This window comes from Suncus etruscus, chromosome 19 (assembly GCF_024139225.1).
Source record: "Suncus etruscus isolate mSunEtr1 chromosome 19, mSunEtr1.pri.cur, whole genome shotgun sequence".
NCBI classification, from domain to species: domain Eukaryota; kingdom Metazoa; phylum Chordata; class Mammalia; order Eulipotyphla; family Soricidae; genus Suncus; species Suncus etruscus.
The window spans coordinates 31,490,482-31,514,353 of record NC_064866.1 but is presented as its reverse complement, the minus strand read 5'-3'; the positions used below and the strand labels follow the sequence as shown (position 1 = coordinate 31,514,353).

At 40.1% G+C, this 23,872-nt stretch overlaps 1 pseudogene; it reads right to left on the bottom strand.

Annotated features, from left to right (window-relative positions):
* Positions 1–4,021: 4,021 nt before the first annotated feature.
* LOC125997171 (60S ribosomal protein L7-like) lies at positions 4,022–22,649 on the bottom strand (annotated as a pseudogene).
* Between the last annotated feature and the right edge of the window lie 1,223 nt (positions 22,650–23,872).

Genomic DNA, 23,872 nt, shown 5'->3' with positions numbered 1-23,872 from the left:
ATGTTTCATTTTATGTGGGTTCTACAGTGCCCAGGCATGTGCTCAGACCTTATTCTGACATTTCTATGAGGGTGTTTTGTTATAAATTAACATGTAATCTGCGGGCTTTGCACACAGCTGATCCTCCACTCCATACTGCAGACACACCTCATCCCATCAGTGTAGGGTGTGAGTAGAACCAAGATGGCTGACCCTGAATAAGAGTAGTTCCCACCAGCAGCAGCCTTTTGACTTGAATTGCACCTCTTTCCCCTCCCAATGGCTCATCAAACATCCTTAATAGTATTAGCCAGTTTCCTTTAAAATGGAGGGCATATGTAGATATCCAAACCATATAAACATGTGACTCAAACTGTAATTAGTTTATATGTTTTAATGAGTTTTCTGGTGGAGGGGGCAGGGTGAGGATAAGCAAGAGAATCTTTTGGTCCTTGGTAAATAGACCCTAATACTGGTGGTGGGCTTCGAGTTGGAACATGGTATGCCTAAAACTCTGCCAATAAAGATTCTATAAATCATAGGTTCTGAAGAAAGTAAATAATAATTTTACATTGTAAAAAGTACGTGGGGGCCTAGGTCGTAGCAAAAAGGCTGGATGACTAGGTGCATATTTTTCATTCTAAAAGACTGAAGGCTGATTATAATGAAGAAATTTAGATCCACATCTCAGCCTCCAGCTCGCCAGGGCAGGCTCGTCAAGTAATCCAGACAATGTCATCTTTCAGGAGGACTTATGCAATGGACCTACTCAGTACCTCAATAAATGCCAGTAGTTCCAGCACTGGTACACCAAGTACTAGTGGGGGTATGAAAAGAGATAGATGGGTGAATGCATTCAAGAAGAAACCCAGAACGGGAGGTTCCAACAGCAGCCTCACATTCCACCATCCTCTTAGGGATCTTTCCAGCTACTTGCCACATTTCAATACTGTTTTCCCAAGGCAGAGAGCATGGTTTTTCACTGGTGATTGATGAGATGTTGCTGCAGAGATGAGTATTTTCTGCAAAACAGATAAGGAAATCGCCTCTGATGGAGGAGAGGGAGGAGAGGGAGGGCAAGGGGGGCAGATTCAAATTCATCCAGGAAACAGCTACTCAGAAGAGCCTGTCCCACACATCAGTTGTTTCTTGAGTCTTTCATTCTTTCCTTTTTTTTTTTTAAATTTGGGAATATTTATTTTGGCCTTTTCTTAAAATAACCGATTGACTAGCAATAGCATTTCATTGATTTTATACCATCCTTATATTCAACTAAAAATAAATGTTTTGTGTTAGATGAGCACCTCAAAACCTTTTTTTTTAAACACCTTGATTACATACATGATTGTGTTTGGATTTCCGTCATGTAAAGAACACCCCCCATCACCAGTGCAACATTCCCATCACCAATGTCCCAAGTTTCCCTCCTCCCCACCCGACCCCCGCCTGTACTCTAAACAGGCTCTCCATTTCCCTCATACATTCTCATTATTAGGAAAGTTCAAAATGTAGTTATTTCTCTAACTAAACTCATCACTATTTGTGGTGAGCTTCCTGAGGTGAGCTGGAACTTCCAGCTCTTTTCTCTTTTGTGTCTGAAAATTATTATTGCAAGAATGTCTTTCATTTTTCTTAAAACCCATAGATGAGTGAGACCATTCTGCATTTCTCTCTCTCTCTCTCTCTCTCTGACTTATTTCACTCAGCATAATAGATTCCGTGTACATCCATGTATAGGAAAATTTCATGACTTCATCTCTCCTGACAGCTGCATAATATTCCATTGTGTATATGTACCACAGTTTCTTTAGCCATTCGTCTGTTGAAGGGCATCTTGGTTGTTTCCATAGTCTTGCTATAGTAAATAGTGCTGCAATGAATATAGGTGTAAGGAAGGGGTTTCCCTTTATTTCATTTTCTTTTTTTTTTTTTTTTTTTTTTTTTTATTATTATTTTTTTTATTATTATTTTTTTTTTTTTTTTTGTGTGGTTTTTTTTAGGTCACACCCGGCAGTGCTCAGGGGTTACTCCTGGCTCCATGCTCAGAAATTGCTCCTGGCAGGCACGGGGGACCATATGGGACGCCGGGATTCGAACCGATGACTTCTGCATGAAAGGCAAACGCCTTACATGCTATCTCTCCGGCCCACCTTTATTTCATTTTCAGCAGATCTTAAATACAACTTTCAGAATAAAGAAGTCACAATTGGGTAATTCTCCCTTTATTTTCTATCTCTCTTGCTTCACTCATCCTGTATGTCTCCTATTCCAATGAAGACTTTCTTCTGCCACTATCCATTCTTCTGTGTTGGTATAGCCAAACCCAAGGCTTCAATCACCAACCCCTTGTAAATGAACTTCAAATATAACTATCCATTCCTTGTATTCTCCTTCAACTCCCTGATCTGGATAAATGTCATTGCTAGATTGTAAGCACATAAAGAATAAAGATAATTAATTCTTTTTTTTTACCTGCATCTGCAGAAATGTTCCTAAAATCCTAGTTCCTGCCATATAACTGGTGACTGGTTTGATCCTTTAAATCAATGTCTGGATTCAGACCTCTGTACACAGTCCACTGGTGTTCTCTTGGATTCAGCATACTAAAAAGCAAACATTCTTCCCCTCAAAACCTTGGCCTCACAACTGGAGAGATGAGGCAGAAGTATCCAGCCAATCCAAACTGAAATCCCTTTCATCACAGTGGTTGTCCAGTACCTGGAAGGGTCATTCTTGAGCACAGAACCAGAAACTACACCTAAGCACTGCTGAATGTGACCAAACTCTCTCTCTCTCTCTCTCTCTCTCTCTCTCTCTCTCTCTCTCTCTCTCACACACACACACACACACACACACACACACACACACACACAAGCTAGACTTTCTCCTATATTCTCCATGGTTTTGTTTCACTCCACCATCCATTTTGTTGCTTAATTCTTTGCTCTTCTTTACCCCCTCTTCTTAATGAGTCCCTAAATTCAATCTTCCAAAATATCTCTTATTGGTTTCATTTTCTTTTTCCATGACTAAAATAAAGCAAAAGTCATCATTCTTGTGGCATTACAATCATCTGTTTTCTTATTTTCTACCTAAATAATGGTTGACATTATGATAACATTCATCTATCTATGTAATATGGAGAGGAGATAATTTCCAGAATATGAATGTCTACCCCTCACTTGGAAAATAATTAGTTGAGTGAGAGTTTGTGAGAGGCAGAACTCAATTTCTACAGAAGTTTGGGGGAGTTAGACCTTCCCTCTCCCTCCCTTCATGCCAGTCACAATCACATAGCTATTCCAGCAGGGTGGTGCTGGCACTGAGTCCTAACCAATAGACTGCCTTTGGGTTTGCCATGTCTATGTTTTATGCAACTTGGCTCTCTTGGTCCCTAACCCTTGCCCAGTCCTACTCTCAGCTCCTGAACAGTCTCCTGATGTGACCAGTATCTTTGCCATTTTTTTTTCAAACCCATTCCAGAAAATTAGCTAGAATCATCTTCTAGACTAACTCTGACTAACACAATTGGTATTATATATTTCAAATCTCAGAATCTCACATGGTTTCTAATAGGCAATCAGTATATGGGTGAATGAATACATGAATTGGGAAGGAATTGTGGATTGGTGGAGACACTGAAGGTTGGAGAAAGGGAAGGAGAAGATGGCTATTCTTAAACATTTTTAAACCTTTTTTTTTTAACTTAGCTAGGTTGGAAGTATGGATAAAATGGTTGAGAAGTTATGTATATGAGCCCCAGTGTTGGTTGGTTGGTTGGTTGGTTGGTTGGTTGGTTGGTTGGTTGGTTGGTTGGTTGGTTGGTAAATAGAAAAATTGGTTGGGTTCATCATAGAAGACTTCATCTTCATTATCTCCATCTAGGAGAATGAGAAAACATGTCTGTCCAGTCCTGAGAAATCAGTTCTATTCAAGTTAATAGGAACATTTCAAGTTCTAGATGACAATGACTTATGCCTCTGCCACCACACCTAGGACAAGGTAGGGAGAGCAAAGGAAGAAAGGAGCAGGACCTGAATGGTTATAGAGAGCAAGAGATGACTGGAAGTTGATAATCTGGGAAGACACCAAAATAGAGCCTCTAAAATTCCCACGCTTTTTATAAAAACCAACTGAATAAAAATTGGCATCAGTTATCCAAAAATCACTGAAGCATTCCCTTTCACCCAGTAAAGTCCACTTCCAAATGTTTGTATTAAGGAAGAAATCGGATACATGGGCCAAAATTTATGTAAAAAAAAAAAAAAAAAAAAAAGAGTCCCACTGATGGCATTTATAACCAGAAAACAAATTGTAAGTAACTCAAATGCCCAATATTAAGAAAAAATTGAGTTAAAAATGTGCCCTATACATACAATACAATATTAAGTAGCCATTAAAGTGATCAGAAAAAAAGTACAGTGCTAAGGATTTTTCCCTGCACATGGCTGACCCGGATTCAATTTCTGGCATTCCAGGGAATTCCCCAAGAACCACCAGGAGTAATTCCTAAATACAAATCCAAGAGTAACCCCTGAGCATCATCAGGTGTGGTCCACAAACCAAAAATAAAGTAGCCATTAAAAATAATATTTGTTATGTGATCTAGCATCATGCACAGCTAACACAGAAAGCAGGTGAGTGGAGCCTTTCACAGAATCAACGTGTTTTCTAATCCAAGGATGGGGCTCTCAGTTCACAGCCTCAGTTTCCTTTTAAAACAATACAATAGGGGCCAGAGAGATAGCATGGAGGTAGGGTGTTTACTTTGCATGCAGAAGGATGGTGGTTCAAATCCCAGCATTCCATATGGTCCCCAGAGCCTGCCAGGAGTGATTTCTGAACATAGAGCCAGGAGTAACCCCTGAGCGCTGCTGGGTGTGACCCACCAAAAAAAATAAATAAATAAAACAATATAATATATGTTAGAACCATAAGTAAATTAAATGTCCTTGGCCATTATGCAGACAAATACAGTTAGTACTCAATCTGTTTTAGCTTGTTCTGAACTATACTATAAAATATATACTATGTATATTTATATACTATAAAATAGACAGTTGCTGTAAATTGCCTTCACAATACTAAGAACATCACCATTTATAAAATTAATAGCAAATGTATATGAAGCATGCTGCTAAACTCATTATTCTCTTGAATAATCACAAGAATTCACATGGAAACGGATGCACCACTAACCTGAATCATATAGTGAACAGTGGCAGAACTGGGTTTGAACCCACTGTCTTTCTGCCTTCCCCATATGTGCAACTCTATCTCAGCTCCATCTGCATCTCCAAAGGAGAACTGATTTTTTTTAATTTTGGTTTTTGGGTCACACCCAGCAGCGTTCAGGGGTTCCTCCTGGCTCTACGCTCAGAAATCGCTCCTGGCAGGCACAGGGGATCCTATGGGATGCAGGGATTCGAACCACCGTCCTTCTGCATGCAAGGCAAACGCCTCACCTCCATGCTATCTCTCCAGCCCCGAGAACTGATTCTTAATATCTCCCAGAAAACTCTATTCTTAAACTTTGCTCTGAGCATCTTAATATTCCTTCAGTCTTGTGACTCAAACATAATTGTTCTAATACTTCCATATCTATGTCTTCAACCATAGGGTGCTGATTATTTTAATTTACACATCTTACCTTCCAAAATGGTCTTAAAAACATTACTATTTAGCTTTCTTAAGATTCTGTTATCTCTGCCCAAATGTTTATATTTTCCGGTGAATAAGACGACTTTTGAAACAAAAAAAAAGTCAACTGAAAATCGGGGGTCGTCTTATACACCGAGTATATCGCAAAAAATGTTTGAATATGCCGCTAAACGAAAACGAATTTTCCAACTCAATGCTAAACCAGTCACTGCCAGGCCTCTGACTCAGCCAATCCAAGCAGGCTTTTGATGCATGCAAATTTGACAATGTTCTGGACCCTCATCTACACTGTCAAAAGCCTGCTCAGATTGGCCAGAGTCAGGGAGGAGTCTATGACAGTACAACCTTTGGACCTTTGCTTGCTGTGATTGGCTCACTGTGGTACATACAGTTGCAGCACAGGAACGTTCTGTCTGATACAGTGAATAGAGGCCTAAACCTATGTTTTAACTGCAAAATTAGGGGGTCGTCTTATACGCCCGCTCGTCTTATACGCTGGAAAATATGGTATTTCATATTTGTTTGGCTTTTTTGTTTGTTTAGAGCCAAGAATGAAACTCAGGGCCTCACACATATAAATCCTGCACTCTAACATAGATTCACACTCCCAGCTTAAGAATATTCTTACACCTTGATATCAGACCTGAACCCATAAGGTATATAGAACAACACGTAGGTATAACACTCCATGACACTGAGACTAAAGGCATCTTCAAGGAGGAAACTGCACTCTCCAAGCAAGTGAAAGCAGAGATTAACAGATGGGAATATATTAAGCTGAGAAGCTTCTGCACCTTGAAGGAAATACTGCCCAGGATACAAGAGCCCCCACTGAGTGGGAGAAACTATTCACCCAATACCCATCAGATAAGGGGCTAATATCCAAAATATACAGGGCACTGACAGAACTCTACAAGAAAAAAACATCTAATCCCATAAAAAAATGGGGAGAAGAAATGGACAGACACTTTGATAAAGAAGAAATACAAATGGCCAAAAGGCACATGAAAAAATGCTCCACATCATTAATCATTTGGGAGATGCAAATCAAAACAACTATGAGGTACCACCTCACACCACAGAGATTGGCACATATCACAAAGAAGGAGAACAAGCAGTGTTGGCAGGGATGTGGTGAAACAGGAACTCTTATCCACTGCTGGTGGGAATGCCGACTAGTTCATTCTTTCTGGAGAGCGATATGGAGTACCAAAAACTGGAAATTGAGCTCCCATATGATCCAGCTGTACCACTCCTAGGAATATACCCTAGGAACACAAAAATCCAACACAAAAATCCCTTCCTTACACCTATATTTATTGCAGCACTATTTACTATAGCAAAACTCAGGAAACAACCAAGATGCCCTTCAACAGATGAATGGCTAAAGAAACTGTGGTACATATACACAATGGAATATTATGCAGCCGTCAGGAGAGATGAAGTCATGAAATTTTCCTATACATGGATGTACATGGAATCTATTATGCTGAGTGAAATAAGTCAGAGGGAGAGAGAGAGAGACGCAGAATAGTCATATTCATCTATGGGTTTTAAGAAAAATGAAAGACATTTCTCAACAATTTTCAGAGACAAAAAAGAGGAGGGCTGAACGTTACAGCCAACCTCATGAATCTCACCACAAAAAGTGATGAGTTTAGTTAGAGAAATAATCACATTGCGAACTATCCTAACAATGAGAATATATGAGGGAAGTGGAGAGCCTGTCTAGAGTACAGGTAGGGGCGGAGAGGCGAGGAGGGATATTTGGGTCATTGGTAATGGGAATGTTGCACTGGTGATGGGGGGGGGTGTCATTTGATATGACTAAAACCCAACCACAATCATGTTTGAATAAAAATATATTTTTTAAAAATGGCATAATAAAAAAGAATGTTCTTAATATTTTTCCAATTTGAAAGCAATTGTTTATTAAATGACCAGATTACAAAAATATGGTAGATAACTCAGTGCATACATCTAATCAGCTGGTAGAACTGTCTTCCCTGTTGCCAACATCTCCACTTTCTATAAAATGGGTAGTCTTTTTCTTCATCCCACCCAGGGAGAAGATAATCTTAAGGCCAGAGGAAGTTGTTTGCCTCTTTTTGTTTGTTTGTTTGTTTGGGAGACACACAGACACACAAAACAACCTCCAATGGCGCCAAGAAGTTACTCTTAGCTCTGTGCTCAGAAATTGCCCCTGCAGGCTCAGAGGACCATATGGGATGTCTATGGGATGCCTGGAATCAAACCTGGGTCTGTCCTGGGTCAGCTGCATGCAAGGCAAACACCCTACAGCTGTGCTATCACTGTGCGCCTCTTTAAAGTGTTTTTCAACTGTATAGATCTCATGAATCAGATCCTCCATGCAAGCAATGCTGTATTTATCAAGGGTTCATGCAAGCAATGCATTATCTGTTAGGGCAACTCACTTCTTGTATATTTTGCCATAATCACACTTATAGATTAACTCATTTACTGACAATCTGATTTGGATACTCCCATACAATAAAGGGTTGAGCATGTTAATTGAAAGCTTATTGTGCTTAACAATATCTTGAAGATATGTCAAAGGCGAAGATGTTGCAGCACCTTTCCATCCTTGGGTCTCTTCAGACCATTGATACCTCTGATCTTGATGAGAAAAGCCAGTTTGGATTCAGCAGTAATGTAAAATTTGCCAACTTTTCTCACTGTCCTAGCAATAAGAATCTCTGTCCTTCAACTGTAACTGAACAGAACTTCTCCTGGTACCACAAAGAAAGACCTTGGAGTTGGACAACCAACATGCCTAGAGTCTGTAGTCGGTCTTGTGATGTTATACTTCATGGGTGGAGACACCCTGTATCTTAGGCCAAGGAAATTTCCTTTCTAATTTCTCCAACATTTACTGCACCTATGCAAAAAAAAAATATTGCCACTCCTGCCCCTATTTTTTAATTTATATTTTTCTAGAGAGGGATTCTCTTCGTTTTCATAGAACCTTAGAACTTGAATCATTTTGTTCTGCCTCATATTTCTATATCTTTCTAAAAATTGAGGGGAAAAGTAGATGGAACTCAGGGGCCAAGTGGTCTCAGGAGATTGAGTAAAAACAAAAAAAAAAGTCTGATCTAAATACTCAAGCCATAGTCAATGACAATATAATCAAGAGACCCAAACTATAACAAGCTAACCACAAAAATGGACCTGTTATACTAGTAGTCCAGGGGGCTAAGGGTGGAGGTATAGGATGCATGCTGGGAATATGGTGGAGGGAGATCAATACTGGTGGTAGGAATGGCCCTAATTCACTTGCCTGAAATAAAACTGTGAAAGACTTGTAATTCACAGTGGTCTCAATGAAATTAAAAAGTAAAAAGAATCTCTGTCCTACACACCTGTCTGTACTCCTTATGATAATGTTTAGCTTTTTCATAATCAGCTTTCTCCTTGACTTTCTTGACTTTTGGGCAAACTTGTTTTCTCAAGTACTTAACCTTCAGTTCTGGAAAATCCTTTCACTTTTACTTCAACGTTTCTGGCACATCAGGAAGCTTCTTTATTTCTTCTCTTGGATTGCTGCTGCCAGCTTAGCAGGAATCTTCTATTTCTGCACTCCTGCCTCCTCCATAGTTCCAGTTGGAAAAGAGCAGAATATTCTTTTTTTTTTTTTTTTTTTTTTGGCCACACTCAGTGACACTCAGGGCTATGCATTCAGAAATCACTCCTGGCTTGGGGGATCATATGGGACATCAGGGATCGAACCCAGGACTGTCCTGGGTCAGCTGTGTGCAAGGTAAATGCCCTACCGCTGTGCTATCACTCTGGCCCCAAGAGCAGAATATTCTTAATTTTAAGCCACCTTCCTGCCAGAAAAATGGTTCAACTCCTCAATTAAGCTCTAACAGAAAATTATTAACACTGACTCTTCCCAGATAATCTGGTATGGGCTGAAAACGCTGGGGCATTCTTGGAATAAGAGCAGGCGAATTCTCCTTTCTACCTCAAGGCATAACAGCTCACAGCCAAACCCAACACCCTCTGACAGCAAAAGTCCATAGCTTTTCAAACAGCCAAGCCACCAAATTGGTTCCAGATCTATAGATTCTGGACCACAAGGCAATACCTAAAAGTGTCATAATGGTCTTAGCCCAGTAAGATCACAGAAAAGCTGAAGGGAAAATTGCATAGATCACTAACCTCAGTGAGCCTAAACAGTAACACAGAAGGAAGGCTCACTTTGCACCAACCACAGCTCAGTAAATCTTAGAAAAATGACATTAGTCATATCTCTTCAGTGATATGACAGTCATTACAAATGGACTCTTATTGATCAAAGTTTTGATAATTCCATTTGCCTTTGTGTTAACAAATAATATGAAGTAAATTTGTTTGTGCCTGCAAGAGAGCTGGCTGAGGTGGTGGATGGAAAACTGAGGACATTGTTAGAGGGAAGGTCACACTGATGGTGGAATTGGTGTTAAGCATTTAATGCCTGAACCAAATGTATTTTGAACAACTTGGTAAACCATGGTTTATAATTAAATTTTTTTTCTTAAGAATGTTTTAATTTTGGGCTAGAGAGGTAGGGTGCTTGCTTTACATATGGCTAACCCAGATTCAATCCCCAACATTTCATATGATCCCCAGAGCCTGCCAAAAGTTATTCCTGGTAGAAAGTCAGGAGTATTCCCTAAACACCACCAGGTGTAGCCCCAAAACAAAATAAAATAATATAGTCATTAGTAGGAACATGGTTAAGTAAATTATGTTATTTTAATAGAGGGAAAATATTTTCACGAAGCAAAATATGTGGTGCCTAATGCTGCCTTTGGTTTCCTGAGTACAGTTCAATGAAAAAGATATTTGGGGTCAGTTTATCTTTTAGGGGAAATCAAAATAAAAGCTGGTCTCTTGTCATGTTTCCAAGATTGTGAAATGGTACCCACTGAAATGTCTATCTAATGACTTGACCTACAAGGAATTTGCCTGGTTTGCTTCCAAAGAGTTGTCTTCCTATGTCTGAGCTGCGGTGAAGGTGACAACCATCACCAAGTGACTCGGAGAGAATGAAAAAGAGCTGGAGAAACGAGAAGAAAATAGAAATATAAAGTAATGTCTCAAAAAAAAAAGCAATGTCTCTTAAATTTTAGCTACAGTGAAAATATGCCAAGAAATATCCAATTGATTAAGTCATAAAGACAAATCATAAAAACAACATTTAGATTTATGGTTGTAACTACAACATTAATCTGTCAAAATTAATACCAGAAGGGAAGGATAAAATTAGTGCAGTGGGGAGGTGGCAGGAAACATTTCATTTGTTCATATAGACTCATATTGCTTGAGATAATAAATTAGAACATTCACTGAGCTATAAGCATCTATCATAGAAAATGAAAATGACTCAAGCTTAGAATGTTTATATGCATGTCTGCCTCTGCATGTACATGAGCACACATTTATACATAGAAACAGAAGTACAAAAGTACAGAAGTACACTCATTCATCCTTAGTCACTGCATTTTTTTAACTTGAGAGTAAATCTCAGATTGATACCTATTTTTTTTTTCTTCTTTTCTTTGTTTTTGTTTTTGTTTTTGGGTCACACCCGGCGGTGCTCAGGGGTTACTCCTGGCTGTCTGCTCAGAAATAGCTCCTGGCAGGCACGGGGGACCATATGGGACACCGGGATTCGAACCAACCACCTTTGGTCCTGGATCGGCTGCTTGCAAGGCAAACGCCGCTGTGCTATCTCTCCGGGCCCCATATTTTTTTTTTTTTGGTTTTTGGGCCACACCCGGTAACGCTCAGGGGTTACTCCTGGCTATGCGCTCAGAAGTCGCTCCTGGCTTGGGGGACCATATGGGACGCCGGGGGATCGAACCGCGGTCCGTCTCCTAGGCTAGCGCAGGTAAGGCAGGCACCTTACCTCCAGCGCCACCGCCCGGCCCCTTGGGCCCCATATTTTCATATCATTCATTTTATCATCAAATCAAGGTTGCATGGTTTGGAGAAGTGGGGAAATGATCCTTCTAGTCAAAGATCTTCTAGTCTTCTTGTCAAAGACCCTTCAGCTTTAAGTAGTGAAAGGAAAAACATCCCTTCTTTAACATTTATGGGTTAGCTACAAGTAGTCAAAAATGAGGTAGTTAGCCTAGGATGCAGGGGTCAATATGGTAACCTATCATCACTGGTGATTTCAGCTACTCACAGTCAACCATAGTCAAAAAATAAGTATAATAAGATATTTTGACAGATACCATATTCATATAACTTTTATGCAATATATTTTATCATTATTCTATTACCAATGTTATTGGTCTTTTATTGTCTAATTTATACATTCAAATGTATCAGACATGTGTATGTAGGACAATACTAAGTAAGAGGTTTGGGACTATTTGAAGTTTCAGACATTCACTGAGAGTCTGAAACATGTCTCACTGTGGATAAGAGAGCTACTGACATTCCTTTGGTAAAGAAGAGGACAAATATCTAAGTGATTAACCAGATGCAGCCATCACAAAACTGAAATAAAGGGCACTTGGAATAAAAGCGCTGAATTAGAACTGCAAGCTCCTCCCTTAGGGTGGGAGGCAGAGAACCAAAGTAACTGCACTTGTCCAGAAGTTTGGGACCAAACCAAAGCACATGTCCCTTTGTTCTTTCTCCCCATTGTTGCCCTGCACTAGCTAGATGGAAGTCAAAACTGAACCATGCCAGACACACAAAGAGAAAACCCGAAGACAAACAGAAAACACAAAGAGAAGGACACTTTCAGACTTCACAAAACCTCAGTGTCTGAAATCTGAGATAACAATTAGGTCTAGGGGCTGGAGCGGTAGTACAGCAGGGAAGGTACCTTCTTTGCTTTCAATCAACATGAGTTTGACCGCTATATTCAATATGACCATATTCAATATGGTCTTGTGAGAACTGGCAGAAGTAATTTTTGAGTGCAGATCCAGGAGTAACCCCCAAGTATTTCTGGGTGCAGCTCCAAAACAAAACAAAACAAATAAACAATTAGATAGCTGGGTCTATCCTGGTCCCAGAGACATGTGAGGAGTTGTGGAACCCTGCCAACAACGGGTTTTATGAAAGCAACATGATGTTTCTTCCATCAATTTACACATTAAAATGAAAAAGGTTCTGCCCAAGATGAGAAAATTCAGTATTGTTGAGAATACATGAATTCATTCACCACTAGTGAGAGTATAAACTGACACAACCTCTTGATTGGGCAATTGGGAGCATATAAAGTTCTAATTCAGGGGCTAGAGAATGGGTAGCTTTGCACATGGATAATCTGGATTTGATCCTCAGAACCCCATATGGCCCCTGAGCACTGCCAGGAAGGATTCCTGAGCACAAAGCCAGAAATAAGTTCCTGAGCACAGCAAGGTGTGACCCAAAGCCAAAAAGAAAGTTTCAATGGAGGGGTCAGGGAGATCATTCAAAGGGCTGGAGAACATTCTTTGTATGTGGGAGGCCTGGGTCTGATCCCTGGCACCATTTGGTACCCCCAAGCAAGGCCAGGAGCATCCATCACGGGATATAACCTCCCCATCCACAAAAAAATGTTCAAATGCAAACCCATAAGGTTTTATGGACAAAATGTTCTTCACACAGAAAAAAATAGCGAGCACAAATGCCCACAAGTAAAGAGAGTTCAAGAACAACACTTCCCACTCAGGAATTAAAATGAATGAGGCATTTCTATGTATTGTCATGGATATATTAAATAAAGAATAGAAGCGTCATAATAGTACAAATCGGGTCTTTATGTTTTCTAAGCACTGTACTATGTTTGTGTAAATGCAAATGCACAATAGAGAAAAATGGCCTATGCTTCCTTATCTAAAATGTTTAAATATGTATTCCTGTTTATTTTTAATTTTTACGTGAAAAAAAATAGAAACTTTTAAAATGTGACAGTAAAAAATAGAAAGAATTTTCAAGTCAAGGGAGAAGAGATGAACTCTAATTTGTAAATTCAGTTTCCTCCAGGTGTATGCCCTCCACATGACAGGCTAGATCATATCATAGCCAAGAGGGTTTTAACTATTCAGCAACAAATTCAAACGAAGTATCTTGCAAGAGTCAGATGTAAAAAATAGCAGCGTGTCTTTTAAAGCGCAGCTTTGCAAACCTAGACTGACATTCTTTGTTATGTGTGGCCAGGGAACTCGGAGATGCTTAGCACAAGTGATCAGTTGCTCCTCGCCCAAGTTGGGACAAAAAGAAATGGTTCCAGATTTTACCAAATCTCCCCTGAGGGGACACTGCCAAAAATGTCCCTAGCTAAGATGCACTGATTTATAGTAAGAAATTTAACCTCCCAGAAAGCCAGATGTCGGCAGGGCAGGAAATTGACTGGACAACCAAAAGAGAGAGGAAAGAGGTTAGGAGAGCAGGAAGTTGGAACAAAGGTAGTTCTGTTTTGTTTCTTAAGGGAAAATGAGATTCAGCTTGAGCTTAGGAAAACTGAGACTCACCCCAGGGAAATCCCTGACCCTGGGGAGAACCTGGTCGGACCTGACCATTGTCAGCTCTCTCCTTTCCTTCCATTCTGATATGCACCCTTTACCCAGACTGTGCTGATTTCTCAAAGCACCAAAGACAAGCCCATGATCAAGGAACCTCCCACAGAGACAGAGCCCTCAGAGCCCCATAACAAGCACCTCCTTTCTTTGAAGGCAAAATCCCACCAGATTTTGCTCTGTGTCACACATTTGTTTTCACTTTTTTTCTTAAAGTAATATTGCGCTAGAAAGAAAAGGTTTAAGAGTGCTTCATTCTAAGAGCCATGTCCCACATTAAGAGACATTAAGCTCATACCAAAAGTCCAATTCGAACCTCACACTTATATTAGCACAAATTAGCAATGCAATCTTCCAAATTCCAAGTAGTAAACTAAAGGAAGGAACCCAAGTTGGTCTTGTGGCTGTGGGGATGCCCAGACACATTCCCAGACAACTTCCTGTTCTTCCTTCAGCTCCTGTCAAGAGATCATTTCCTCTAGCTGGAAAAAGTTTCAGAGCAAAGGCTGGCAAGATGGTCTTTTTCTCAGGTGATGCCCATATCAACCCGCACTGCTTCAGCAGCCAATTTTCTCTCCAGAGCCTAAGAAGGCTTTTTCCTAGCCATAGAAAAGCCTTATAGCCTCAGGAGGAGGTGTCATGGAAGAGGAAGAGAAGAAGGAGAAGAGGAGGAGGAGGAGGAGGAGGAGGAGGAGGTGGAAGAGGAGGAGGAGGAGGAAGAGAACAAACAACATAAGTAAGGAGCAAGCTCTGAGCACCACTGTGTGTGTTTCTGAAAGAAAGAAAGAAAGAAAGAAAGAAAGAAAGATAGAAAAGGAAGAAAGAAAGGGAAAGAAAAAGAAAGAAAAGAAGAAAGAAAGAAGGAAGAGAAAGAAAGAAAGAAGAGAAAGAAAAGAAAGAAAGAAAAAGAAAGAAAAAAGAAAGAAAGAGAAAGAAAGAAAGAAAGAAAGAAAGAAAGAAAGAAGAAAAGAAAGAAAGAAAAAGAGAAAGAAAGAAAGAAAGAAGAGAAAGAAAGAAGAAGAGAAAAGAAGAAAGAAAGAAAGAAAGAAAGAAAAAGAAAAGAAAGAGAAAGGAAAGAAAGAAAGAAAGAAAGAAAGAAAGAAAAAGAAGAAAGAAAGAAAGAAAAGAAGAAAGAAAGAAAGAAAGAAAAGAAAGAAAGAAAGAAAGAAAAGAAGAAAGAAAAAAAGAAAGAAAAAGAAGAAGAAAAGAAAGAAAGAAAGAAAGAAAGAAAGAAAGAAAGAAAGAAAGAAAGAAAGAAAGAAAGAAAGAAAGAAAGAAAGAAAGAAGAAAGGTTTTAGAGGGGAAATAATATAGCATAGTGCGCTCTTGCCTTTCAGGCAGACCACCGAGGTTGATTCCCCCATAGTACATATAGTCTGAGCATTTCCAGGAATGATCCCTGAGAATAGAGCCAGGAGCACTATCAGAAGAAGGGAAGTGAACCCCCTTTAAAAGAAAAAAAAGAAAATGTCTTATGACTGAGAAGACAGGTATGTAGGTAAAAGCCCCAGGTTCAATCCTTAGCACCACTTGGTCCCCTGGCTGTATCCACCCCCATCACCACATGGTGTGACCCTCTTCCACACACAAAAAATAAGAAAGAAAGAAAAAAAAAAAAAGAATGTCTCTGAGCAAGAAATAAGTCAGGAAAAAATAGCGTGGGAGGCTCTATTTGTGAATCAGACTTCCCTTCAGAATTTTAGCTTCTGTTATTTAAAGGAGTGCATATTTCGATGGGGGACAAGTTTTCAGGACAGCAGCGTGTACAGCTCATTTTAAGCATACATAGAGTCTGACTTTTGCAGAGGACAAAGAGCAGGGATGTATGCAATAAAAACACAGGAGAGCGAGAAGAAATGCTTAGGAAATGTTGAAAATCAAAACCCTCAGTTCTGAAGTCACAGTGTGAGAATCCTTCCTGTGGAAGCAGCTTAGAATTTTCTGAGGCACAAACACCTCTGAGGTCACTGCCTATATTTTATCTAATGGATCTCTCAATTCTTTTCTTATTTCTTTTGCTCCTCTTTGAATTCTTTTTTTTTCACCCACAAAAGAGGTGGTGGTTGTCCTCATCATTGTTATTGTTGTCATTCTCATTGTTTTAAGGACCCAACCCCTATTATTTATGCCATGCTACAATAGGTCTAGAGAAAGTCCCAAGGAAGTGTAAATGTGAGGAGTTCTGGCAATTTAGTTTTGTGGAGAAAGAAATGTGGCCTTGGTGGCTGTCAATTCTATGCCTGTGCAAAAACACACCTAGGCTCAGCAGGGGCAGCAGGAGAGATGAGGGGTACAGTTCTGGAGATCACGTTCATTTCATGTCCCTTTTTCTTAAATTGATACTTATAGCCTCTAGAAGGACTCCTCCCATTTCTTTCTTGTTTGATTTTTTTACCCCCCCCCCCTTTTTTTTTTCTCTTTCTTTTTTCTTTTCCCCCCCAAACAGAACCACATAACTTGAACCATCTTGTTCTGCCTCACAAATTGAGGGGGAAATAATGGAGGGTACCAAGACCAAACAGGTGTATGAACATTGAGTAGAAATAAAAAAATGATCAGACTTAAACGCCAAAGCCAAAGCCAACGACAACAGAATAGAAACCCAATCTACAACAAGCTAGACACAGAGGGGACCACTTATACTAGCAGCAAAGAAGGGGATATGGGATGCATGCTGGGAACAGGGGTGGAGGGAGGACAACATTGGTGGTAGGAATGCCCCTGATTCAATGTCACTATATGCCTAAAATATTACTGTGAAAGATTTGTAATTGACTTTGGTCAAACTAAAAATTATTTAATTTAAAAAAAAAGGCAAGCCCAATACCAATGAGGTGGCCTGGGAGAACAGGCCTTGCAGTGGCTCCACCCCAGTAAACAAAATCAGGCAAACAACAACACCTTCCATTGGCTAGCAATGCAGCAATGCATCGGAGTAGAGGTGTTGGGTTTCAGTCTCAGCTCTGCCGCTGTTCTTACTGCAAGTTAACTAACCTCTCTGTACTTTTAATTTCTTGCATTTAGCATGTTGATAATACAAAGAGGAGTAGGGGAGTGTAGTTAGGACAGAGAAGAAAGCACTATGACAATGATAGTTGGAAACAATCACTCTGGGTGTGGGAAGGATATAAAGTGAATTGCATGGTACCCTTTCAGTAACAGTATTGCAAACTATAGTGTCTAAGAGGAAAAAAGAGGGGAAAAGGACAAAGTATCATAGAGGCAGGAGGGGAGATGGAAGGAAAATTGGGTGGTGAAAACCTTGGTGGTGAAAATGCATAATGGCTAAAGGATGGGTGCTGGAGAACTGTAAGACTGAAACTGAGGGCCCAGAGAGATAGCACAGCGGCGTTTGCCTTGCAAGCAGCCGATCCAGGACCAAAGGTGGTTGGTTCGAATCCCGGTGTCCCATATGGTCCCCCGTGCCTGCCAGGAGCTATTTCTGAGCAGACAGCCAGGAGTAACCCCTGAGCACCGCTGGGTGTGACCCAAAAACCAAAAAAAAAAAAAAAAAAAAACTAGGTTTAAATTCTAAATTCTGCTGGGTGTGGCCCAAATCTCCCCTACTCAAAAAAAAAAAAAAAAAAAAAAAAAAAGACTGAAACTGAACCATCAACCACTTTGTAACTGTGTATCTGATGATAATTCAATTTTTAAAACAATGATAATAGCATTGTTTCATTTCACACATGTTTATAAATGCCTACTGTATAGTAGGGTCTACAGTAGTAGGGTAGGTAGAGAAATCAGGAATGAGAAAAATCATACTTTGGCTGGCTCTTTTTCTCTTCAGGTTCTGTAAACTCTGCCTAAAATCTCACTTCTAATTCCTCTCCTTACCATGGCCCATATTATTCTCCCACCACCATACTATTCATTCTGCCCTCAACAAACAGCATGCCTGAGGAGCTTATACACTAGGGATGAGTGATGGGCTATAAAAAAAAAAATTAGAAATTTTCATGGGCCCGGAGAAATAGCACAGTGGCATTTGCCTTGCAAGCAGCCAATCCAGGACCAAAGGTGGTTGGTTTGAATCCCGGTGTCCCATATGGTCCCCCGTGCCTGCCAGGAGCTATTTCTGAGCAGACAGCCAGGAGTAACCCCTGAGCATCGCCGGGTGTGACCCAAAAACCAAAAAAAAAAAAAAAGAAAGAAAGGAAGGAAGGAAGGAAGGAAGGAAGGAAGGAAGGAAGGAAGGAAGAAGGAAGGAAGGAAGGGAAGGAAGGAAGGAAGGAGAGGAAGGAAGGAAGGAAGGAAGGAAGGAAGGAAGGAAGGAAGGAAGGAAGGAAGGAAGGAAAGGAAGGAAAGGAAGGAAGGAAGGAAAGAAGAAAGAAAGAAAGAAAGAAAGAAAGAAAGAAAGAAAGAAAGAAAGAAAGAAAGAAAGAAAGAAAGAAAGAAAGAAAGAACGAAAGAAAGAAAGAAAGAAAGAAAGAAAGAGAGAGAGAGAGAGAGAGAGAGAAAGATAGAAAGAAAGAAAGAAAGAAAGAAAGAAAGAGAGAGAGAGGAGAGAGAGAGAGAAAGAAAGAAAGAAAGATAGAAAGAAAGAAAGAAAGAAAGAAAGAAATAAAGAAAGAAAGAAAGAAAGAAAGAAAGAAAGAAAGAAAGAAAGAAAGAAAGAAAGAAAGAAAGAAAGAAAGAAAGAAAGAAAGAAAGAAAGAAAGAAAGAAATTTTAAATAACAAATACTAACATAAAAATAAAAGTCTGGTGTGATAACGATGGGGAGACAGATGGCGAAAAGCTAGGAGAGACTGGAACTGATGCATGAATGATGGAAACAAGTCACGTGAAGAGGTGAGGTGCCTTCAGGCAGAGCTTACTTCAGAGAATATTTCATAAGGATGCAGTGAGATAAAGAATGGAAAGTCTGAGTACATCCTCAGACACAACAAATGGACATTACTCATCTCATGTAGGCAGCCATTATGATTCAGAGAACTGGGGAAGTTTCCTGACTCAGATCTCTGCAAAGCTGGGAGAGGGAAGGTCAGGGACATGAAAAAGGAAAATTGAAGCAGGAGAATGGATGGAAAGCCTCAGTCACTTCAGTCACAGTGACCGTGTGGAGCTAAGGAAACATGGGGGGTAGGGGGGCGGGTGGAGAGGTTGCTGAAGAAGCCAGAACTGGAGAATTCATGCCAGAAGAAACAGGCAAGCCCCCCTCCACTCCCTAAGTTTCCTCATCACTGGAACTTGGGTTTGAGGCCCAAGTTGTGTTGTGTTCCTCTCCACTCACCTCACCCCTGCACCCTGAACCCCTTGCCCTGATGGTCCTGAACGCTTGGCAAAAAGTGGAAAATAAGTCAGAGTTTCTGTCTAAAAAAAAGTTTATGTTTTATAGATAAGAAAACTGGAACAGAGATAAGTTATGAGGTTCTAGCAGGAATACATTTGATCCTAAGTGTTGGCTAACGTCCATGACTTTCAGTCAAGAAGATTCTTCTAACGTGCTTCCTCTCCTCCTCTGTCTGTCTCACCACTAAGAGATGGCATGCACTGAGCAGGAGGAAAGAGGCCATCCAACCCCAGGGTCACTGATGTCACCATGGGAAAGTCCCCTACACTTCAAGAAATGACACCTCAGTGCAGTTCAGAACTGTTAATAGGTTTTTTTCAGACTTTTAGAACATTCAGAACTATATTTTTACAGCCTAATCATGGGGGGTGGGGAGGATTTTAGTATTATAGCCATTGGGAAAATAGATTGAGCATGACAGGAGTCTGGTGGAACTGTAGAAAGTAGCTTTCATCAGCCAAATAGTGCTTGACAGTACAGTTGCAAATCCAGAACTACAGAGGAACCTATGAAAAGTACTGATACCACCCTCTCTTCCATTTATAATTAATTTTTTTCAGTCCTGATCTGAAATTTTTTTTCAGTTTTGGGGCCACACCCAGTGACTCTCAGGGGTTACTCCTGGCTATGCTCTCGGAAATCGCTCCTGGCTTGGGGGACCATATGGGATACCAGAGGATTGAACTGTGGTCTGTCCTAGATCAGCACATGCAAGGCAAATGCCCTACCACTTGAGCCACCACTACGGCCTCCTGACCCAAAGATTTTTAAAAAACTGCAGCCCACAAAAAGGTTTTCTGCATGTTGTTCTACCCTCATGCCTTTCTGTCATAAGTCAAGCCCATAGTATTTGTGGATTTCTTCCATTCCTGGAGAACACAGGTTTCCAGATATGAACTGGCTGAATAACTCCAGACCTTGGAACAACTTATCATTTCCAAGTTAACTCTATAGTTTCTATAAACTCTCCCTGAAATCCCACTACTTATTCCACAATACTATTCATTCTTCCCTCAACAAACAGCATCTCTTGATGAAGCCTTTATCAACCCCCGTGAGTCCCCTTGACATTCACCAAACTGATTGTCCCACACAGATGAAATTGTGTTTCTGAGTCACCAACGAGAACATGTTCCAAAATGGCAGAGTCAATGGAATGGTCGCTGTTCTAACCTCTGTTATTAATGAGGCCAGAACTCTTCATTTCATGAGCTCACAGAATGCAAAAAGGCTCACTGGCCCCTTCCTAATCCCTAAACCTGCTCCCTCCAGGAGAGCCTCTTCCTTCTCTTTCTTTCAGGAATGTCTACCCTCTCTCGCTGTCAACAATTCCTTATTAATCAGATGAAATCTGAATTATGCCAACCCATTCTGGAATCAGCCAACTTCTCTCTGCAAACTAGCCACCAGTCCACCTAATTTTCTCCCCTCCACAGGCATGAGAGGTCCAAAGGGAGCCAGAAAATCGGTCTTAAGCCCTACCTCCATGCTATCTCTCCGGCCCACTTTTTCCTTATTGACATGATAATTGGAGAGATGAAACAATCATGTGTTCCACTCTTCCTACCTTCCAAGGACTTTTGAATTCCAAAGAGAATGTGGCTGCAGAAGTTATCAAGAAAAGAGTGGGAGAATTTTGGAAAGGAAAATTACATGAAGTTGCTGGTGTTGGGTCACTCTAGAGAAAGAACAGATACATTCAAAAGGGGGAGTTATTTTTAAACATTTGGGGGGGGGTTGGGCCACAGCCAGTGAAACTCAGGAGTTATACTTGGCTATGTGTTCAGATATGGCTCCTGGCTCAGGTGACCATATGGAACATGAAGGGATCAAACCGCGGTCCATCCTAGGCTAGCACTTGCAAGGCAGATGCCTTACCTCTAACGCCACTGCTCCGGCCCCAGAAAGGGGAATTATTTTTAAGTTTTGTCTTGTGGTATGCAGTATTTTCTAGGATTCCCTAAAAAAATATTTCTCATCAAAATTTTAGTAATGCAATTGGATGTGAAAGGGATACCTAGTAAAATGTTGAGAGGTCTCAAGATGGAGGCAAAATAAGATCAAAGGTTGTCTGAAGGAGCACAATTACATTCATATTGGAAGGGCAATAAGGTCCATCACAGTTGCTGGACAATAGCCACTTTTTCAGTATATGTGATTTATAAACATTCATCCATTTTATCTTACAACATCCCAATGTGGTAGGAATTACATGGTTTAACCACTGGTTTAGGGCCAGATTGATAGCACAGTAGTAGGGTATTTACCTTGCACAAGGCTAACTTACGATGAACCCGAGTTCAATCCCAGGCATCCTATATGATCCTTCAAGCCTGCCAGGAGCATTTTCTGAATGCAGAGCCAGGAGTAATTTCTGAGCACCACCAGGTGTAGCCCAAAAACAAACAAACAAAAAAAGATTTAAACCCATACAAGCTTACAAGCTAATTCTAGAACCCTGAATTAATTCTGTGAACTTTAGTATTATATATGGAATATATTTTAGATCTGTATTATATATTCTACTGTATAAACTACTTTAGATATTTCTTTGTGATTAGGATCTTACCTGTCTTTAAGGTATTCTCAGGAAAGCAAGAGATTTTTATAGCCCTTTTGATAATTATTACCCTAAGAGGTGAAATGAAAGACTTATATAGACAGTAAAAGTAGGATCAGATAAGCATCACTCGAGGAATTAAATGCTTTCTTTCTGGGAGTTCCTGAAATTACTGCAGAATTTATTGGTGCAACAATTACCAAAAAATAAAGTGTTACTATTTGGTTGGCTTGATTTGGAGGATCTCAAAATTAATTTTATTTAATTATGGGGGAAATAAGCATTCCATATCACACACACCCCAAAAAAAGAGCCATGATATCTCAGATAGCAGGGGCAAACTAAATAAAAGTATTCTTTTGAGGGCACAATGAAAGAGATAATCACCTCTTGGGCACTTTACCTGGCCAAGGGAACAGCACAAGGTGCTTTAACTCGATGCTCACACTGCGTCAGTTCCATAAATTCACTCTTTTCTTGAAAGAAAAGTAAACCAAGCCATAAAAAATCATGGGTACACCAGCCACTTAGCTAAAAGCTGGTAATCTTGAGAAGAGAGGGCAGGTCAAGCCCCCACCCTCCAAAGTCACCCCGGCTGCCTCCATATTTAGAATCACCATTTTGCCTATGGACCTGCCACAGCACTGCTAAGATTCTCTATAGCAATCTGACCAAATTTCAGCTATGCTGGTATTTGGACTAATATCATCAAGGCTTTTTGGAATGAGTGCAGGCACCTTCTCCAGTATCTTCCTTCTTCCAGGAGACCTGTCAGCTGAATACATGTCCCTAAGAGTCATAGTATCAGTAGAAGTGCTTTGAATTTCTGGACAACTTCATTTGTTTGATGCTGTCATTTCTAAGAGAACAGACCAATTAAACAGAATGGACAGTTAACAATAAGAGCTTACTAAACCTGTATTAACAACTTCATTGAAGACACAATAATTTTCAAAAATGTTCTTGCTATTATACTTCTTTTTAATTTTTTTATTTTCTTTCTTCTCTTCCCTTTTACTTTTTTCTTTCTATTCTATTCTTTTTTTTTTTTTTTTTTTTTGGTTTTTGGGTCACACCAGGCAGTGCTCAGACGTTACTCCTGGCTTTGTGCTCAGAAATCACTCGTGGCAGGTTTGGGGGACCCTATTGGATGCCGGGATTCAAACCACCTTCCTTCTGCATGCAAGGCAGACACCCTATCTACATGCAATCTCTCCAGCCCCATTTTTTTAATTCTTTTTTAATAATAACTTTACTCTCACTTATCTGGAAACAAATATATAATATTCAAATATGTCAACTATGTGATGCATTTTCTTTAAATAGGATTTTTTTTTAAAAAAATGCTTTAATTCTGGGATATATGAGAAGATAAATAAAAAAGGAAAGCTCATTCTAGACTTTTCCATAGGCTGCTCAAGTGTAGACTCTGCCTTGAAGGAGCAGATGTGCATGGAAGGAACATGAAGATGCTCTGGGAGAGGAAGATATGAGAAAAGGTGCAAAGGAGCACAATCCAGGATGTGGTGCTAAAGCACAGGCATGAGGAAGTATCTGCTCAGAAAAACAATTCTATTCTCAGAGAGCTTACAAGATTTGTGACCATGAAACTATGATGAGTAATATTGAAATTATCATGAAAATCCGAAAAGTCAACTGAACAATTTACTTTCTAACAAGATGGAGAGCACTTTAAAATTTAAGTAAACATAACCACATTTCAAATCACCTTAATGGGGGCCAGAGTGATAGCACAGCAGTAGGGCTTTTGCCTTGAATAATGCCAACCAGGGATGAACCTGGGTTTGATCCCTAGCATTCCATATGGTCCCTCAGCCTGCCT